Here is a 20,852-nt window from a genome sequence, read left to right on the forward strand (position 1 = left end):
TCACTAAATTCATTGAATCTACAGTGTTTGATGAGCGTATCCAGTCTCTCAACAAAGTAGTATACGGTGTCACTGTCATTCTTGACTGAAAATATACAATTTTGCAGTCTACACTCAGCACTGGATTTAACTTTAGATTCAAAGCTTTTTTAATTTGACAGTATGTACTTTCATCAGTCCGCAGCATTTTCTTTAAAGTTCTTTTTACACAATCACCAGCAAGATTCTTCAGCTACTTGATAATCTTTATTTGTTTCTTCTAGTGCATCAATAAAATCAAAGGTCTCTATCCAAGCAGGTCATCCATCGCCAGTATTTTACTTTTTGGCGGAGTCGAATGGTGGTGGTGGTTTCAGGAAGGTGGCAGGAGTGTAACTATTCACAGGATTGGCCAACACTGCGACTTGCGTTCTTTCCAAGTCCACTTGGCTATGTCGGTGAATTTGTTCATGTATACCATCGCTGAGGCCTTGTGAAGTGCTGACCACAACCCCCTCCCAGTCATCTTGGATAGTCTGTGGAACTGTGACCCCTTTCTTGAGTCTTCATTGGAGCACTATACTTTCTGGAGACTTTCAGAGTTGTGCTGAGCCACCACCTGGCAGCTTTGGTGGTGTGCCAATGGAAGTATTGGACAGTTCATCAGTAAGCACAACCCTTGTGCTTCTCCTCACCCATCACTGAGGTGAAATAGTTCTTTGGTTCGCTGCTTTGTTAAATTTAAGGACAATATGCTTTATCAATTGTTCTGTGAGCTAGCGCTCTTTTCTGAACCCGTTTGTGGCTACCTTTAGAATTATTACTCCGTTTACTGTATAGCTTTATATTGCGTAGTAATGCAGTACCATTCTATATGGCTCTGCCCGTAGGTTCTTGACCAACGATGCGTAGACTTCTCATCAAAGCTTCTTTATCTTGAGTGCTTTACAACGGCTGGAGTTGTGTTTTCATTCAACATACATCAAAAGAAGGCCCATCTGGCACGCACAAGCAGTTTCCTTGGACCACACCAAACTCTTTGGCACAGTACTATAGATGTTCAGGTTACTTATCCCCTATTTCATCTCCAGCGTCCTTCCCAGCCCGGGTACCATACACAGAGCTATGTGTTCCACATCTTTAGTCATCTATGTGTAACCGCCAACTCAACATTCTACACCTGCATTCACTTCACCACATTCTAACACTTACATCACAGCTGTACTGAGCTCTTCAAAAGGGATCTATCATTAATACTCGCAAACCGATACACACTTTTCTTTTGACGCAAGTCATCATAGGGAGACTGCTGCAGAAAACTCCAGTACCCCTCAAGCCAGCAAAGTAAAACAGAATGAATGCAACGAGGCAAATAATGAACAGCAGTGTTTTCACTGCAGGTTAAGTTACACAAACAGCAAGCACAGCCTAAGCAAAAAAGCTATAGAACAGCAATTAAAATGTTAGCAAAGTAAATGCATCAAAGACGACAATGTCAATTAAAAGTTACACATCATACCGAATTTTAGGTCTAAGAAAAGGACTGCATGAGATATCACAAAAACCTAACAGAGACATATGGTAAATGTTACCATCCTCAAAATAGCATGGCATTAGTGGAAAGCTGATCCAGACAATGACAAACCATAAAAAATAAAAATAAAAAATTATACACACACACACATATATAGAGAGAGCGAGAGCAAAAATATCACAGTGAAAGGGTATGACCCGAAGTCCACTCTTTTTAAGTGTACTTTTGACAAACTGCCAATATGAGCTCTTTCAGAGAGCTAAATGTAATCATGTTGGTTTCCTTTAACATTTGAAGTATGTTTTTGATTTATTTCACAAAGTGTGAAAATGATGCCAAGGAATCCGAGTCAGTCACTATTTCCAATTAGTACTCCTTGAAAAATCTTTTTAACTATGACTACTTTTCACTCAAATGCTGAAGCTTTTACTGCATGTGTAAAAGTATACGTGCACTCATGCACGTGGAAAGACTGTGGGAGCATCAGTTGACTTAACGTTTCATTTTTTTCTCCATGGGAAAAGCATTTTTTTCCTCCAAGGTGGATAATTGATACAGGCGTGTTCCTACACTTGCTGAGTTCCTGGCTGTTCCACACACACTTGAAGGAGTTTCCACTGTCCCATGTAGTCCCTGGTTTCTGGCTGCAGTGAGGTAACAGTGGACTCATATAGACTGTGTGCAGCTTGATGTTCCTCGATGTAACAATGTTTGGTGTGTGCAAGGCAACAGACAAGGTACTGACTATATCAGAGGGCCTTGTGTGCTGCATAGTATGCCACATAAGGATTTACCTTTTGCCAACAGAAATCAGCAAAATAGCTTCTTATACATATTTTGGGATTGTTTAGCAATCCAGAATTGCCTTTTCTGTTTCCTGGTCCACATGTTCACTTCCTGTCTTTTAGGTATGCAAGGCTGCTGAGAAGACTATGTGTTGCATCACAGCACAGTTTTCTTTGTTAACTTCTTCACCTGTATTTTGATCCAATCTGAACCTGTATTTCAGTCCTGCTTCATTAAGGCCTGCCGTTCCAGTCTGTTAGAAAGGGGATCTCCAGTTGGCAGTGGTTTATGCCCTGTCCAAGTAGGAACCCTCACTCAAATAAGGGTAAGGGAGCCACACAGCTAAAATAACCTGTGCTCACAGCCTGGTAGGTTTGCACGCGCCATCAGGCTTAGCTCAGAGGCAGTGTATAAAATATTTGTACACAGTAAAAAAAAAAAAAAAAAAAACCACAAAAGCACTCCACACCAGTTTAGAAAAATAATCAATATTTATTGGAGTAGAACAAGATCAAAATGACAAAAATCCAACACACACAAGTAAAGATTCAAATTTTCAAACAGTAAGACTCAGTAAAGCGCTTAGAAACACAATTGCTCCAACTGAGGCTATCACAGCATCTTGATGGAGTTGTTTCCATCAGTCGGACGCCAAGTACGAGGAAGTGCAGGGCCAGTCATGGGGTTGCATTGACCCTAGGTACAGTACCTTGGAAAAAACAATGAGGAAACAAAGACATTGCATGGAGCAGGTGCGGCATCTGTTCCTTACTGCTACTGGGGAGGTGAGGCGTCAGTTCTTTACTGCTAGCCAAGGGAGGAGAGGTATCTGTTCCTAATGGTTGCAGAGGAGGTGATGCAGTGTCAGTGGTTAGGGGTCAGGTCTTTATGACCCTACAGGTTCCATGAATCCAGACAGTCAAGATGAGATGAGTCAAATTTGTGGGGTCACAATCACACCACGGGTGTTGTGACGGAGTTGTGGTCGGGTGTCACAGCATTCAGGACTCACACTGTGGCGAGACTTCAGAGACACTGCAGCAGCATTGGGTCTGGGATGCAGGTCACAGTTGACATATTCAATGGGGTCCACGACTTCAGTGCATGTAGCATCGCAGAGCTGGACATTGACACCGGTTCCGAAGTTGCTCTTTGTATGTTACACATATGTAAGGTAAGGTATCTGTATAAACACAAACCTAACAAAAAGACAACAGAGCGCTGTACATGATGAAAGAGCAGCATAAAGTCAACGGGTAATAGGAAAGGAAGTAGAGTTGTGGGATGTTAATGCATTATGAAGTGTTCCATAAAGAAGTGAATCAACTCATTCCTAAATTGGAGCAACACTGGGGCAGTCCTGGTGGATACAGGTTGTTCTATAACCTAGGTGAGCAACTGGAAAGGATTTTTTTTTTTTTTTTAAACTACACTTTGGGCCATATGTACTAACATATTTTCCCATAGACATAGAATAGGTAAAACCTTTTGCTACATCTGGCCCTTAGTCTGCAGTCTGATTGAGTTTTTTGGCTATGGATATAGTGAACACTGGTGAGCTGGTTTTTACAATAAGCTGAGGTGCCAATCATGACAGATTTGTAAATGATGCTGGTGCAGGCCAGCATGGGGAGCCAACTGAGTTCCATCACGATGGAGGCAATGTGATTATATTTTTTCAGATGAGGTGTTCTGCAGCATGTAGGATGCTCCTGAAGGGTGCCAGAGTTTGAATGGTCATGAAGTAGAACGGTATCACCATCCAGGTATGAGAGCAGGGGCTTCAGTGGTTTTGAGGTCCCTTTCTGAAAAGAAACAGTTTCTTTAAAACAGAGCTGGTACCAGGGGTCTTTGTATTTTTTGGCAATGTGTTCCTTGAGGGGGTAGTTTGGTGTCCAGGGTGAATCCAAGTAATTTAGCATTCAGTAAAAACTGTAGTTCAAAGATTGCAAGGTGCAGGCCATTGGGTGAGCTTTGTACTGTGTTTTGTATATTGTTCTTGATAAATAACAGGAATTCTGGTTGCCTGGCTTGTCGTCCACGTCCTGATGATGTGCAAGCATACTTGAGGCGCAGACTGTTTAACACAGAAGAGAAGAGTTGTGTGTCATTCGCATTTTGCTGAATCTTGAAGCTTTGATCTGGGAGTACCACACTAAGTGGTTCCGCATAAAGGATGAAGATGACAGGAGATAGAATGGAACCTTTCTATTTTTTGATGACGTGCAGGTGCCCATGTGAGCAACACATTCCTATTCAGAGCTCTCTTTTAATTCGTTCAAAAGTATTTATTTTTTACAATTGTGCCTTTAAATCATCCTCCTTCCGTGGTTGCTCACAATACACTAGAAATTACTAACACTGTCAGCCAAGTATTTTAACAGGGTGGGTGCCAGAATGTCACGCAGGCTACCCTTACAAGTCATGAACTACCACTATAATTCGAGGTATGTGCTACAGACTGTTGTGGCCATGATGGCCACAATCTTAGAAACAAGAACCCTTGGATGTCCACAAACGGACAATAATTACAAATATACTGCCACAACCACCACTACGCCCAGGAGAATGTTACCTTAATGTTAGGCACCATTATGCAATGGGTGGCCACAATGACAAAGTCAGTGAAATCTTGTGGCAAACAGCATTCAAATATATTAATAGTATTAATCTAGTGTATTAATGTATCAGCCATGTCACTATTGAAAGAAACTGGAACAGAAGCAGTATATAAAACAGCTTTGAGATTCTATGGACAATGGTGGGGATGTGACTAGCCCAGACCTAGCTTGAACTCACAGTTCTACCTTTAGTACCACTACTAACAGTTTCTCCATGACCAACTCTCACCTGAGAAGTAAACAAAAGGTTAGAAGGAAATCCAGTCTCTTACCTATTTGCTAGATCCTTATGCAGGAAGCAAAGGATACAAATTCCAGTCGTAGTTTTGGAACATAATAGGCAATGCAAAAATACACTAAAACATTCAACCATCCGCAAAAAGGAAAAAAGCTGCAATCATTGACACAAACATGAGGTCTGTGTTGGGCAGTTTTGAGTTAGGGTATGGACCTACTACGAATATGTTTGTTTAGGTTAATCATCATGAGAGAAGATTCATTCTCGCCCACTAGTAAAGCTTATCGCTCCATCATTCACTTATAGATTCATAAATGTATTTGCAGGTGTTCAGAACAGTGTACTAACTAGAACGTGTGACTCATTTTTAAACAAATTTAAGTTGTCTTTTCTTTAGCCATTATAAAAACATAATTAAGAACTCCTGTTGTAAGATCATTGCAGCATCCCCATCAATAACAATATTATGTATGCCTTCAATAGGTTAGTTTAGCTATCTACAAAGGCAACACAGAAACACGTTGACATTTCCCTACAACCTCTCGGGGAGCATTGGAGCACCACTGCAATGCGAGACTCGAACAAAGAATGGCAGCGGGACGTAAGTTATCCCTGTAGGCTCTCTAAAAACACCAGTTTCAAATGCATACAATTCAGCATTTGCTTACACAAGGGTTCGATCTGACTGCCCTCGGTGCCGTCAAACCCCTTCAGACGGCCACTGCGCTATGTGTTCTTGTCCCAAACATGGAGAGTTTTGGAATACAATGGAGACCATGCTCACAGGTCACTGGGAAACCCAAGGTTACTACTATGGGAGCCTGATAGGCGTGTATCCCAGACTCTCCTAGAAGAAGATTGCAACAGAAGTCAGACCTCCTGTAACGAGGACTTGTATCTCTGGGATGAATTAGTGATTTGGAAAAACCAGCACAGGGGCAAGCTAGACTAGCATAGCTGAATACCTTGCACCCTCCTGATACATTGGCAACAGGGTGGACGACTCTACATAGAGACCCTCAGATACCCAAGCAGACACTAGTATTACTTTACTCCTTACTTTCTCCCAGAGGAACAGAAGCTCACTCTGCTCCTTTAATTTTTTTGATCACAGGCCCGCTGCAACCTACTTTGCTCTTCATCGAGCACCGTAACCCTCTCCATTGACTTAATATCAGCATGGGAGACTCAGATGGTGGGATACTCGAAATTCTGTGAACTTCTCATATAGGTCACTAACGGGGTGGCGGGGGAGAATCTGTCCGTTACAGGTTACCATTTGTAATTCTAAAGTCCGGTTTGTCGCAGTCTGGCCTAACTATAAAGTTCCTTAGGAAGGAATCTTTTTTGATGCATGTGAAAGATTTATGTCAAACGTTCTTTCAAATGATTGTCAATAAAAATTACAAAAAGATTGGGTATACATTCTAGCCATGTGCTCATCCTTCTCCCACAGAAACCTTGATCTTTAACTTACTTTGATTGGACAAGTTTCTATGAATATACTGGTTTGCACTGCACCCACTTTAAAAACTTACCAGTACTGCGCTGACCACCTAAAGATTCACATTTGAGACATTGCACGCCGCTACCATCCTCTGATTTAACTCAACTCATAGCAGTAACACATGACTAATTTTCTAGAAAACAGTCGTTCAGTGTGATCCCACAGAGTGCTTGTTCATGGTTGTTACACAAGAATGATAGTCAAAACCGTTCAGTTACACGTCAACTTTTCGCACATTAAATATGCCATGACAATACTATCCAACTACTCATGTAGGTTGTGGTCAGTTCTCATAACGCAAAGTGCCAAACCAATGACAGCAGCCCACTACATAAATATGGTATTCAGAGGCCTCTCAAGATATACTCAGAGCCGTAGAGAAAATCTACGAGTACCGCATTTTGTCCATAGGCTATAAAAAAGCTGAGGTATCTGTGGCACAATGTAATGCTGTAAGTGTTGTAACCAGATCTTTAATCGCAGGTCATTAAAAGTTCGAAAAAACGGCGGAAACCACACCCTAGTCGCTTCCATCCCAACATAGCCCATTGCTACTAAATTATGTGCCTCGGCAGTGACTATGAACAAGCACCAATATAACTAGGCTTTTTAAATATTTCCTAAGCTATGGTAACCACGTGGATTGCAGATCATGCGTACCTCTTTCCTTACTCGAAAAACGGACATGTCATCTAAATACCGACAAGTTTTACAAGAAAGCCAACACTTATTAATTGTGTTATTTCATTGGGGAAAGAAAATAAGACTAAAGTCGGCGAATAACGTTAAAGTCAAATCATCACACCCAGTGACCACAAGATACCACGTCATGAAACGGGGTCATGACAGGTGAAAACGATTTTACTGCTCATCTTGTAAACTCATATACCTATGTAGCCGTAAAAAACAGGAAACAAGCCTCCGGCATGGCTACACCAGGGTGAAGAGAGTCGGGTGGTCAATTCAGATACTGGTGCAAATAGATGCTTAACGAGTTGTAAGTCTCGCCACGTTTCTTATAGGACGAAACGATATAGGGCGGCGGCACATTAGCCTTCCAACGGACCACTTTGGTCTCTTTTCCATAAACAGGACACGTCACTTCACACCGCACAGTTTATCCCTAAACAGTAATTCATTGCCGCTAGTGGGCGATCCAGAACCGACATCAATTATCAAGCAAATGTGGTGGGGTGGGATTTACTTCCGTTTCCCACATCTGACCAGACAGACTGACTGACCGAATCCCACACCCGGCGCCACGGTTTCCCTTGCAACGCTTAAAACGGACTAGGCCTCGCATCAAGCGCTACTATTTGCTCACAGGTGGTATCCCACGACGATGTCCAACACAAAACGGGTCGCTCGAAACTGTTGTCTGTCTCGCCATAAAGAATACCGGAAAATGGAAGAAGGTGGCGAGTCTGGGTGGTGCTTTGGTGTCAAGATGAGCTGGGTCGATCCTAAAATCGCCGAGCACACCAGCAACTTTATTGCAGAAAGATCGCACTGCTGCGAAAAACGTAAAGTGCCTCCCTATAACGAGAGACCTCGAGCATGTGTCACGACCGTGTCGTCTACGTCAAATGCTGTTCAGGAACCACAACAAAATAAACTGGAAGGCCATATAAATTAAAATATTCAAGGGATTTTACAAAACTAACCGGATGGGATCGGGTTGCCATGTGCAATGAATCTGTGATGTATCCGAAACCACAATTTAACAATAGAGACAAACTCAATCAAATTATCCCCAGTTACAGTAAAGCATGCCTCGATTATCAAAAGAAAAAAAAAACGAAAAAAAACACACACACACCATGATACACGCGACCTGAACTTTCCAGATCAGTCCTCTCAAGGTGGCTCGATGAGCTCCGTTCACCACAGCCACACGAACAGTCCTCAAACGAGGACAGGCCGCGTTGTACGAGGACAACCCCACAGGTTAAATGAAAACAACGGAGTAGCACGCGCGAAGGGCCCCTGGCCATCAGTGGGTCAATGCACATGGTCTACCTACCATTGTGGTTGCAGAAAGGTCCTTTAGGTCTTCGGTGAACAGATGTAAATGGGGCCCGTAAGGGGAGGGTTGTGAGTGGGTCGGCCGGCTCTGCTATCCGCACGAAGCAACGACCCTCCCGGCTGAAGCGGCTCCACAGAGTGCTCGGAAGCGTCAGGCTGCTCGCCCGTCCTATTATACCACGGTATCCCTCCGCCAGCAGTTCAACCCAACCTGGACCTTCTTTCGGTGTCGCATGTCCCGCCCACCTCTCACTCCGATTGTGACGTTGTGACAGTTTCACCGCCCCGCCCGAGCGCCAAGAAGCCACGCCCTGCCCTCCTCCTCTATACTGCGGCCCGTAGCCCCTCCCACTCGTTGCACGCCTGACTGCGGCGTGTGGCCACGCCTCAGACCCACTGCAATTCGACTGGAGAGGAGGTGCGGCTTGGATGGCAGGGAGGGAACCGAGCTTAGCTGCCATGGGGGCAGTGGACGGGGCACGTCAGCTGCTTGAGGAGTGGACGCAACGCGGTAGTCAATGCGGGAGTTCTGCAGAGTGGGAAAACTTACTTTCTGGTGTTCGCCAATGCGCAATCGCCGTGATCGTTCTGAAACAGGGAGGGATAGCCGAAGACTGAGTGATGATGTGTTGTATATCCATCGGCCCCACAAGACGCTTGTGTACCTTAAGCTATATACTTTTCTTCAAAGAAGATAACATAATTCGCTTTTTAATGGTGTGCAAGTTTGCTTTGTAAAAAGGTGTGCTTTTTTGTGTTTATCCTTATTCCTCTAAATCGTAGCTTCCTTTTAGTGAAGACCTATGTGGCTTTAGCTCGCTAGACAAAAACAAAACCATTGCATCTGTTAAAAAAATATTGCAGAACCCAATAATTTTCACACACTTGCACCTGAAAACGAATAGCCTGTGTAAAGGAAATGTTACTGTCCTGTATTTAGTGTCCAAAGCTTGAGAGTACGCTGGCATGACAATGCCAGACCTGCTATGATGTTTCATTTTCATTTTTGAGCGTCGCAGCGCATATGGAGCAGTTTTTAGTGCATCACATGCAGGAATTGCAACGCACTTCACACAGAGAAACTTCGATGCAGGTAGTCTGGTCATAAATCAAATCATCTTAAGAGCAGGTACAACAAGCACTGCACAGCCCGCAGGTCTGACCTGTTGTTGGGGGGAATCATTTGCTAATAGTTGAGCGATTGTTAATGTTGTCCCCATCTGCCTTAGAAAGAAAGTCCCAAAAAGGAAAATACAGCTTCGGCTACAGGAAGGTAGGTGAAGAGCCCCTCTTTTGAAAAGATTGTATTAGTAGAATTATGCTGTAGCATCAATGAAGAGTGTTATGAAAGGCAGGTGGAAGATTAAACTTGTAAGCAGAGACCTTAAAAAGGATATGCGGCAATGTACTGCATAGATGTTTTGACAAGCGACCAGATTTTCATTGCATCTGTAAAAAAGACTATTCACACAGTTGTCTTTACTCTGAACTTAAAAGTTGTAAGTGCTACAGTATGTTTCCAAGACAGCCAGGGCTGGCTTTTGGTCAGAACGCCCCGGGGACGAAAGCAAATTTGGTGCCCCTCCACACTTGCGTCATTCACAGTCTGGGTACTTACCAAATAAATACACCACATATGGTGCTATGTATTACACGTCTTTATTCGTCTGCGTGTAACCACAAAATCATTATCCTAAACTTGCATTCACTTCACCACGTTCTAAAATGTCCATCACAGCTCTGCGGAGTTCTCCAGGAGCCAAAAGGATTCTGTCATTCATACTCACACAACACTACATTTCCACCTGTTAAATAAAATATTACATTTTTTACAAACATCTACACAATCACAACTCGTGGATATACCTTCTTGGCACTTTGATTTCCCTTCCAGATCGTGTCTTCAGAAACTACGAATCAGCAACAGCAGTGTCCATGATCTATGTTGGCAATATAGGAGAAATGGCAGTCTAGAGTTTTCCAATTGTCCTTTCTGAACCTGTCTCTCCATTGACATCAGTATCTGATGCGCGATGAGCCACCTGTCTGAAATGCAAGGGATCCCGCGTAATGGATTTCCCTGGATGTTGGGGAGTCACCATGGGTCCACTGATGGTTACAAAACAGAATTGCTTGGCATCAAATCAAGCATCTGGCTTATGTTTTCTCAGCTGACGGACAAGCACTCAATTTCCTCTTGAGAAGGCCATGTCTTTTGTGTGTTGTCTCTTGTCTGCATAGGCCTTCATTTTGTTTTTACAATCCAAGTCTTTTGTACAAGTTTCTTCTTCAGATCTCAATCTTGTGTTGGTCCATTGAGGTGAATTGGTCGTCATTGCTCTCCCAAACATCAACGCTGCAAAGCTTTAATCTGTGGTCGAATGAGAAGTCGAACAGTAAGCTCGTAGGGTTGAATTCAACACTGTCCTGAGGTCGAGCTTTACTAATGCAGCACACTGTACAGATTTTTTTTAAGTACTCATAAAACATTTTGCCACAGAGGTGTGCTCTTCTGATGCTTCACATTAGGCAGATTGAGAAAGTCTCTAGATTCTCAACCATTGAGGAGTGCCTTTGTCAGATTTAAAAAATGCAGAAATACCCCCATGTCACAAAGATGCCATTTAATCTTTCAGGATTCTTCCCTGAGTGATAGATGAGAGATCGTCTACTAATGGAAACAAATATTCATCCACAATCACCATCAAGTGATGTCCATTGCCAAGGGGACCGAAAAAGTCAACAGCAATTCTTTCCCATGCATGCTTTGGCAACTCTGACATGCTTATAGGGTGTTGAGTAGTTTTCAATGACTGGCAGTTGCATAGATGACAGGTCTTTAATTCTCTTTCAGCTCTTTCATCAAGATGAAGTAACCAAACTCGATCTTGGAGAGCTTGTTTAGTGGCAACAATTCCAGGATGTCCTTCCTGGGACACTTAAGTTATCTGTTGTCGCTGAATCTCGTGAACGACAATTCTCAAAACCCTCAGGATAATGCCTTCTGTGTCCTGGACAGTTCTTTGGCATTTCTAAACTTCTGCTATTCACTGTCACCGGTAAGAGGCCAAGGATGTTGGTTCCATGACTCATGGGTAATGTCTTTCAGTTTTATCATGTCACTATCTTGACTCATGGCAGTGACAGTTTGTTCCAACGAAATGGCAGCAGGCATATTTGATTTCGCAAGGACATTCAAATAGGCTCCAGCTGTCTTACAAGGGTTACGTAGACACTGTTTAGACACTCTGGAGTAGTAGGCAGAGTTTGATTGATCCCTGCATTATGCACAGAAGTGTAGTTGTACTCGTAGACCCAAATATTAAATGCATGGAGGCATCTTGACTTTTTGATTCCCAAAGATGGTCAGCAATGCTTGACGATCTGTGACAAGCGTAAAAGATTTTCTGTAAAGGACATGTGGAAATGTTCACATGTCCACCACCACTGCTGAACTCTCTTTTTCAGGTTCTGAATAAGCACGTTCAGTCTGGAACAAACTCTTGCTTGCATTTGCCACAATATGTCTTAGAGCATTTAAATGTCCGTTGTGCTGTGCAAGGGTTGCGCCTAACCCTACTGGGCTAGCATCAACAACATCTGTATTTAGCTTTGGATCAAAATATGATGTTTCAGTAGCATTTTCATTGCTTGTTTGAATCTATTAAAACTTTGCTTGCATTCATTTGACCAGTGAAATGAAACATTATTTTTCGTGAACTCTGTCAATGGAGCACTCACAGTGGCAAAGTGCTGTAAGTATCTGGAAAAGTAACTGGCCATGCCAAGGAATGAGTGTCACATGGAAATATCTTGTGTGGGACTGACAGCTGAGAGCGCTTGCACTTTGACTGGATCTGGTCTCATGCCTGCATCAGAAAAGATATGGCGAAATAATTTTAGCTCTGTCTTATTGAATTCACATTTCTCAGCATTCAGTGTTAAACTTACATCAAGTAAGCACTTGCATGAGAGCTTTATCGTGTTCCTTCTGTGTAACTCTGAAAACTAAGAGATTATCGCTATAGTTGAAAGCATTCATGACAGACTATTAATATGCAATTGTACTTTCATGTTTTTAAGTTTTCCTAACCCTTGAAACAACAAAGGGAACTGACTTACTATTTCCGCAATGAGCATTCACGTTGTGATTCACTTTGATCTGTCCCATATTAGCAGCCCTGCTGAAACTGAGTAACCAGGCACTTGACGCCGTAATTTGAAGCACGTGGATGGGTGCTTGCACTTTTGTTTTCTTGTGTTTCATAGTCGCTACGAATGAACCTTTACTTTTCAAGGGTGTTAATGCAGCCCATGTGTACACTTTAGTTTTCAGTGGCGTCAGTCGTGGCAATGGAGATAGTTCATTATATTTCTCCTCAGGCATAATATTTATTGACGCATCACTGTCAATGAAGATAGTTCTGGAACAACTGTTTATTTTCAATCTAATCTTCGGACAATGTTTGAATGACTTTGGTGTTTTTTATGTTGATTTTCCTTTGACTAGCATTTTTCTTCACATGCTGCCAATCCAGCATGTGTGCATTTTTTCGGCAGTAAACATAGACATTGCACAATCATCATCTTCACTTTAAATTGATTCAAATACAAACTTTTTGACGATGATTTGGGTGATGATCGACTTCATTTGGTGTTAGTTTGTTTCAACTGATGGTGTTGCTTAGCCTTGTGGACGTGCGTCGAACATCACTTCTGGAATGTTCGGTCAGCTATTTTGTTGTCTCGCTATGACACACTTACTTTTTCCTCTGCCGTGCAAACCATTACACAGTGGTTCTCCTTTCCACATCCTTTGCTTATCATCCCAATGGCGGGACATTTACCTTTGTGTGGAAACGGAAATCAGCACCTGAAACACAACTTCTTTTCCTTTGGTGACATCAACTTCAGGTCTGTATTTATTCTTGCTTTCAAGATTCTTGACTTACTAGCTTTGGGCACATTTGGCCTCCATTTCAGCAGCTTTCCGATCAATACGTTCTTCAGCACTGGCAACTATGAGAACTCGCTCCAGACTAAGAGTTTCTCTCAGCATTTGTTGTTTGAATGAATCTGATAAGCATCCCTCCATAACTCAGAAACATATTGCTTCTTCATCATTAAATTAATTGAGCCTACGGTTTTGATAAGCGTATCCAGTCTCTCAACAAATTTGTCTTTGTTGTCACCAACTCTGTCATTCTTTAGTCTACATTCGGCATTTGATTTAACTTGAGATTCAAAGCTTCTTTAATTTTACAGCACGTAGCTTCATCAGCTCGCAGCATTTTCTTTATGACTTCTTTTACACCATTACCAGCAAGATTCTTCAGCTACCTAATTATCTTTTTATCTGTTTCTTCTAGTGCATCAATTAAATCATCAAATATCTCTACCCAAGCAGGCCATCTTTTGCCAGTATTTTGCTTTTAGTGGCGTCGAATGGTGGTGGTGGGTTAAGGAAGGTGGCAGCAGTGTAACTATTCACAGGATTTGCTGACACTGCAACAGGAGTTCTTTCCAAGTCCACTTGGCTGTCTCAGTGACTTTGTTCATGCACACCATCTCTGAGGCCTTGTGAAGTGCTGGCCTTTGGTTCATCTTGGATAGTCTGTGGTACTGTGACCTCTTTCTTGGTCACCATTGGAGCCCTTCACTTTCTGGAGACTTCTAGAGTTGTGCTGAGCTGCCACCTGGCAGCTTTGGTGGTGTGCCGCTTGAGGTATAGGACAGCTCAGTAAGCACAACCTTTGTACCTCTTCTTGGGTCTCCTCGCCTGCCACTGAGGTCGTAGAGCTCTTCTGCTTGCGGCTCTGGTAAGTGTAATGACAGTATGCTTTGTTATCAATTGTTCTGTCAGCTACCACTATTTTCTGTATCTGTTTGTGGCCGCCTTTAGAATTAGCACTCTGTTTACTGTGTAGCTTTATATTGCATAGTAACACAGTACCTCTCTGTACATCTTTTCCAGTAAGTTCTTGTCCAACGATGCGTGGAATTCGTAGTGAAGCTTTCTTCATCTTCAACACTTTACACCGGCTGGAGTTGCACTTTCACTCCACATACATCAAACGAAGGCACACCTGGCACGCAGAAGCAGTTTGCTTGGACCACACCAGACTCTCTGGGAGAGCACTGTTGATGTTCGAGTTACTTATCCCCTATCAAGTCTCCAGTTGTAGCATCCTCCCCAGCCTGGGTACCCGCCAATGAATACACCACACACAGAGCTATGTGTTACACATCTTTAATCATCTGCGTGTAACCGTCAACTCAACATTCTAAACCTGCATTCACCACATTATAACACTTACACCACAGCTCTACAGAGCTCCTCAGAAGCCAAAAGGGATCTGTCATTCATAGTCATGCAACACTACACACACTTTTCTTTTGACGTTAGTCATAGGGAGACTGCTGCAGGAAAATCCAGCGCCCTCGCTGGTGGACTGTGCCCTGGGTGTTGGCCCAGCTCACCCTTGCCAAACGCTGCCCCTAAAGACAGCAAAGTACAACAGAATGAATGCAAAGAGGAAAATAATGAACAACAGTGTTTTTCACTACAGGTTAAGTTATACAAACAGCATGCACACCTAAGAAAAAAAAGATATAAAACAGCAATTAAAATGTTCCGTCAGCAAAGTAAATGCATCAAAGAACACATACTATCTGTAAATTAAAGGTTACACACCATGCTGAAGTTTCTGTCTTAGAAATGGACTGCTCAATGTATCCTCACCAAAACTTAATGGAGACACATATGGTAAAGGTTACCATCCTCAAAATGGCATGGCATTCATGGAAAGCTGCTCCAAGCAATGACAAATCATGACAATCACATTAAAGCCGGTGGTTGAAAGGGTATGACCCAAAGTCCATTTTCTGTTCTTTTTTTGTGCGTACTTTAAAAAAAAGAACTTGCGACATGAGCTTTTTCAGAGAGGTAAAGTTAATCGTATTGGTTTCCTTCAATGTTTGAAGTAAATTTACGATTTTGTTAATTCACAAAAAATGTGAAAATGATGCCAAAGAATCTGAGTCAGCCACTGTTTCCACTGAGTACTCCTTGAAAACATGTATTACTATTACTGCTTTTCACTCAAATGCTGAAGCATTACTGGTTGCATAAAAATACATGTGCATTTATGCATGTTGAAAGACTGTGGGAGCATCAGTTGATTTCATTTTTTTCTCCATGGGAAAAGCATTTTTTTCACATGAATAGTTGATATGAGCTTGTTCCCAACATGTCATTCACCGAGGTGACGCAGGCCTTCATCACTTGTGATGTTGAGCTCCACACTGTTCGAGTTCCTGGCTGTTCCACACGCCTGAAAGAGTTTCCACTGTCCCATGCAGTCCCTGGTTTATGCCTGCAGCTAAGGACACATTGCTCAGACTCTGTTCTGGACCCGTATAGACTGTGTGCAGGTCGATGTTCCTCGATGTAACAATGTTTTGGTGTGTGAAAGGCAACATACAAGGTACTGGCTATATGTCAGAGGGCCTTGTGTGCTGCATACTATTCCACATAAGTATTTACCTTTTACCAGCAGAAATCAGCCAAATAGTTTCTTATACATATTTTGGGACTGCTTAGCAATCCATAATGGCCTTTCCTTCTTCACATGTTCACTTCCTGTCTTTTAGGTATATGAGGCTGCTGAGAAGCTTATGTGCTGCATTGTAACACAGTATTCTATGTCAACTTCTTCACCTGTATCATGATCCAGTCTGAACCTGTATTTCAGACCTGCTTCATCCAGCCTGCTGTTCCAGCCTGTAAGAAAAAGGATCTCTAGTTAGCAGTGGTTTGTGCCCTGTCCAAGTAGAGACCCTCACTCTAATGGGAGTAAGGAAACCACACAGTTAAAATAACCCCAGCTCACCCCCTTGGTAGCTTGGTAAAAGCAGTCAGGTTTTTCTTAGAGGCAATGTATAAACTATATGTACACACAGTAACGCAGTGAAGACACCACAAAACTACTCCACACCAGTTTAGAAAAATGAACAATATTTGTCTGAATAAAACAAGACCAACATGACAAAACTCCAACATACACAAGATACAAATTTTCAAAGATTGTGGGAGCCATTTTGACCCTGGCGGTACAAGCCCGCCAGGGCTAAAATGACGGAAGCACTGTCAACAGGCTGGCGGTGCTTCCTGGGTCATTATGACCGCGGCGGAAGCGCTGCGGTCGCACCGCCGGGGCCGGCGGTTTTCCGCCACAACGGCCCCGGCGGTAGTAATCCGCCAGGGCAGCGCTGCTAGCAGCGCTGCCCAGGGGATTATGAGTCCCCGACCGCCAGCCTTTTCCTGGTGGTTTGAACCGTTGCTATGCAGACAGTGAAAAGCGCGACGGGTGCAGCTGCACCCGTCGCACGGCCGCAACACCGCCGGCTCCATTTGGAGCCGGCTCCCATGTTGCGGCCCACATCCCAGCTGGGCCGGCGGGCAGAAACTCGGTTTCCTCCCGATGGCCCAGCGGGGATGTCGAAATGGGCACCGCAGGAGTGCGGCCGCCCGTCGGTTACAGCTTGCCGCCCGCCAATGTTGTAATGAGGCCCTGTGTCTCAGTAAAGCACTTAGAAACCCAGTAGCTCCAACTGGGGTCTCACGGCGTCTTGACGGAGAGTTCCCAACAGTCTTACACCACTTGCAAGGGAGTGTGTGCCAGTCATGGGGTTGCATGGACCCCAGATACAGTACATTGGAAAACAATCAGGAAACAAAGAGGTTGCATGGATTAAGGGAGGTGAGGCATCGCTGGAGCAGGTGCGTAGTCTATTCCTTACTGCTACTGGAAGGTTTGGAGGGGGGGGTGAGGTGTCAAATCCTTACTGCTAGGCAGGAGATGTGAGGCGTCAGTTCCATACGGTTGTAGGGGAGGTGATGCAGCGTTGTTGGTGAGGTGTCTGGTCTTTATGACCCAGCTGGAGGCATGAATCCAGGCGGTCAAGATGTGAGGAGTCATCTATGCGGTATCCCAATCACACCACAGGGTCACAGTTGCTGCGGTGGAGTCAGAGCCCGGTGTCATGGATGTTGGTGGCACGGCACCCACCCTGTGGCGAGACTTCGGAGGCGCTGCAGCAGCGTTGGGTCTGGGATACAGGATGCGGTCGTTGCACTCAGTGGGGACCATGGCTCCAGTGCAGGCAGCATCACGGAGTCAGATAGCAATGCCGGTTCCAAAGTTGCTCTGGACTCAATGTGCTTGGTTTCTTCTTGGCTGCACCAGAGCTCACTTCCAAGGGTCCAGGAACTGGATTTTGCACCACTTGACAAGTCAGGACTCCCAGCAAGAGAGGCCAGACATTGGCAGATAAAGTCTTTGATGTCCCTGGGACTTCTTAACAGGAGGCAAGCTCAGTTCAAGCCCTTGGAGAACCTTGGAAAGCAGGATATAGAAAGCAATGTCCAGTCCTTTTACTCCTAGGACATAAGCTGCAGGCAGCAGGCCAGCACAACAAAGCAATAGGCAGAGCGCCAGTCCCTCCTACAGCATTCAGCGCTTCCTCCTGGCAGAATGTTCTCTGTCCAGAAGTGTTCTAACTATGTGGTGTCACAGATCCAGTACTTATACCCATATCTGTTTTTGAAGTAGGCAAACTTCAAAGAGAAGTCTTTGAAGTGCACAAGACCCTGCTCTTCCCTGTCCTGGCCCCAGACACACTCAAGGTGGTTTGAGACTGCATTGTGTGAGAACAGGCACAGCCCTATGCAGGTGCAAGTGTCAGATCCTCCCACCACTAGCTCAATAAGACCCGTCAGCCTGGTGATGGGACATCAGGATGTGCAGGGCATACCTCAGCTCCCTTTGTCTGACTGTCTAGAGTGAATGCGCAAATAGCCTAGCTGTCATCCTGACCCATACCCATACCTATTCTACAGACAGGTAAAGGCACAGAATAGTTAAGCAAGAAAAAGCCCACTTTCTAAAAGTGGCATTTTCAAACTTATAATTCAAAAACCAGCTTCACCAAAATTTGTATTTTAAAATTGTGACTTCAGAGCCCCCAAACTCCATATCACTAACTGCTCCTAATGGGAAATTACACTTAAAATATATTTCAAGGCAATCCACCATGTTAGTGAACAACAAAACTACCTGCTCCTAATCGGAAATTACACTTAAAATATATTTCAAGGCAATCCACCATGTTAGTGAAAAACAAATTTAGCAGTATTTCACTATCAGGATATGTAAAACACACAGGCACAAAAGTTGATCGATTTCTCAGCAATGGTTATAGAAAACCATAAATTAATACATGTCAGAAATGCTGTCCTGTTTACGTTTCATGTTTTATTTACTCTTGTATTTCTTAAGAATATTTTAAGAATATTTGCTTTTTACAGATGTTGTGTTTCCATACTATTTCAATCAACATGTGGCTTTTGTATAGTGCATACCATGAGTTGAATGACCGTTACGCATCTAGATGATGTCTGGGTGTGAGTGGATGTTCATGCTGGGGCTCAATTGAGAGCTCTGGAGTTGAGCTGAACGAAGTGTGAGTTTCTCACACTACCTGTGTCAGTGGGTATAAGACTGTTTAGATTATATGCTTATCTCGTCCTTTGCCTCACCACAGCGCACACAGCAGTGGTCACATATGTGCCAACTATAATTACCATTTTATGTGAAGGTGTGTGAAGCAGGTATAAACAGCAGCTCTGCAATATAGTCAGTGCTAAAACAAAATAAACTGCTGTCTTTACAGGAGAGGGGAAGAGAGTGGGAGAGTGTGAGGGAGGGCATGGTGAAGGAGGTGTCGTAGGCTAGCCGATATCAAGCACACAAGTCTAGTTGAGTCTATAGGTAAGTAGTATTTATTTCGAGTGGTAGAATACTTTATGATGTAGTAAGTCTGTGGTAATTGGTTTTCTCTGTTCGGACTCCTCCTCTGGCCTTTGTTGACTATTGTCGTCTTCTTCTTTCTGCTTTCTCCGTAGACCTCTCCGGAAGCATGTGAGGACAGAAGAAGAATAGGTACGGTAAGTGGGTGTATTATTCTTTCCTTTCTTTTCCTCTCCTATTCTCTCTCTTTCTCTTCTCTTTCACTATCTTCTCCTGATCCCTTGTTTCTGCTCTTTCCTTTCTGTCTTCCATCTTACTCTGATCTGTGCAGTGGTATTTGCTTCAGGCTTTCCTGTCTTTTCTTTTCCTGTAGATTCTTTTTCGGTTTGCTATTGCTCGTGAGTCTCCTTCCTTATACTTATTTCTTTCTTTCTTTCTTTTATGTTCTGGTAGTAACTGGAACCTATTTTCCTCCCGGTACACCTTTTGTGTTTGTCGTGCTCCCCGTTCCCGTACTCCCTACTCCCTTATCTGTTTCCCTCCCTCCCCTTGGTGACCGTGAAATCTATATTTTCATCCTCCCTCCCGTCCTCCCTAACCCTGCCCGTCCCCGGTCCCGTACCTGACGTGGCCACGCTTCTCCTGAAGCGTGGCGGGTCCTATATTTCGGCTTCCCGGGGTCCGCTGTCTTCTTCTCGGGTTGGGACCACCATGGTTCCTTGATCTGGTCTTGTTTTTGTCTCGTGGATCGTCGGTAGTCCTAGGGGTCCCCTCGGCCCCTGGGCCCTCACGGTTCTTCGGGGTGAGTGTTCTGACGTCGCCTGTTGGAATCCGCTCCAAGCATCCACCGTTCCTCCTCTCAACTCCGCAACAGGGCTTTTTAACTTCCCTCATTCCCACAGAGAGGGATCGTAGCCTATCAGAAAGGCTGACTCCGGAGACAATTCCGGGTTATCGCAGGTAGGGGCAGCACCAGTCAAGATATCGTGCGAGTCAGCCCGGTCCGACCCGTCACAGACACTCCCCATAGAGAGCTGCAGCCGATGACGCTCAGGAGCAGGGTAGCGGGATAAGAAGTCAGCATTCAACATGTGGCGGCCAGGAGAGTGTAGAACCTGGAATGAGAAGGGCTGCAAAGAGAGAAACCACCTTAGAACACGAACGATCAAGTCTTTGTTGCGAGCAAGCCAGGTGAGAGGTGCATGGTCCGTAAGAAGTGTAAATGTTCGCCCACTGAGATAATAGCGCAACGCCTCAATTGCCCATTTAATAGCCAAACATTCTTTCTCAATGGTGGGATAGTGCAACTCCCTCTGGAGCAATTTCCTACTAATATACAGTATAGGGTGGA

General features: G+C 43.9%; 1 long non-coding RNA gene across 1 annotated transcript in view; it reads left to right on the forward strand.

Moving 5' to 3' along the window:
• Nucleotides 1-9,209: 9,209 nt before the first annotated feature.
• The window catches only part of LOC138258736 (uncharacterized), a 70,917-nt gene continuing 59,274 nt past the window's right edge, over nt 9,210-20,852 (forward strand). The window contains exons 1-2 of the long non-coding RNA XR_011198534.1: nt 9,210-9,226; nt 19,657-19,693. This is a non-coding gene — a long non-coding RNA (uncharacterized lncRNA). The remainder of the gene's footprint in view (nt 9,227-19,656; nt 19,694-20,852) is intronic.

The sequence above is a fragment of the Pleurodeles waltl genome, chromosome 9, assembly GCF_031143425.1.
Source record: "Pleurodeles waltl isolate 20211129_DDA chromosome 9, aPleWal1.hap1.20221129, whole genome shotgun sequence".
Classification (NCBI taxonomy): Eukaryota; Metazoa; Chordata; class Amphibia; order Caudata; family Salamandridae; genus Pleurodeles; species Pleurodeles waltl.